Source organism: Anolis carolinensis, chromosome 2, assembly GCF_035594765.1.
Source record: "Anolis carolinensis isolate JA03-04 chromosome 2, rAnoCar3.1.pri, whole genome shotgun sequence".
Lineage (NCBI taxonomy): Eukaryota > Metazoa > Chordata > Lepidosauria > Squamata > Dactyloidae > Anolis > Anolis carolinensis.
Genome location: NC_085842.1, coordinates 170,676,039 through 170,677,059, shown reverse-complemented (window position 1 = coordinate 170,677,059; position 1,021 = coordinate 170,676,039). Strand labels below are relative to the sequence as shown.

Sequence of the window (1,021 nt, the reverse complement as noted above, 5' to 3'; positions counted from 1 at the left end):
GTAGGCTTTGATGGGTCTTCTTCAGGTCTTAAGGTTCTCCAGAGCATGGAGCCGTGTCTAGTAGAATTCTTACCTTAGTTATGAAGTTTGTCGAGGAAGAAAATTAGGGAGTTCTACTTTCCTATCGTGTCCTATTTCTGGTTTGAGATAAGAAGAGGAGGTTGTTCTAACCTGGAGGAGCTAGAGACTGGAATTGAGTTATTTCTTTTCTGAGGCTCCTTCCACACAGCTGTATAAAATCCACTTTGAACTGGATTATATGGCAATATGTACTCAGATAACCCACTTCAAAGCAGATATTGTGGATTATCTGCCTTGATATTCTGGGTTATATGGCTGTATGGAAGGGCCCTGAGACAGCATTATGAGTAGTAGAGCTTCTATTTTGAAGTGATGGAGCTTACACTTCAGAACTACTCAATTTACTTGAAGCCTACTTGTTTTCGCACACACACCCATCCCCCACCAGACTCCAGTTGGGCTAGAAATAAAAGCTGGAGATGGGGATGGGGAATTTATGGCTCCTCTAGCAAGTGCTTGGTCAGTACTTTAAAGAGGCTTACACTATTCTTGATGGGACCTATGAATTGTGATGTTGGGAAATTATAGATTTTTGTTGTACCATGAGAGCATCTGAGAGCCAAGATGCTCTTCTCTGTCACTCAGCAATCTGCCCATCATAATTTTTTTCATCTTCCAAATCCTGTTTCCTATATCCACCAACTAATGAAAACCAGGACATGTCTGGCCAAGCAATATCAAGGTGTGGTCAAGATGACAAAAGTTATTAATGAAGAAGAACACACAAGCCAGGAGAGACTGTTTGTTTTTGCCTAACTATATTGCAGTGGTTCTCAACCTGTGGGTCTACAGATATTTTGACCTTCAACTCCCAGAAATCCTAACAGCTGGTAAACTGGCTGGGATTTCTGGGAGTTGTAGGTCAAAACACCTGAGGACCCACAGGTTGAGAACCACTGCTATATTAGGAAGGGCAACATCCTATCCTCTCCTCTTCCTC

General features: G+C 42.2%; 1 protein-coding gene across 5 annotated transcripts in view; it reads left to right on the top strand.

Annotated features, from left to right (window-relative positions):
- nckap1l (NCK associated protein 1 like) overlaps nucleotides 1–1,021 on the top strand; it is a 141,299-nt gene that overhangs the window by 21,883 nt on the left and 118,395 nt on the right. The gene's annotated exons all lie outside the window — the stretch shown is intronic.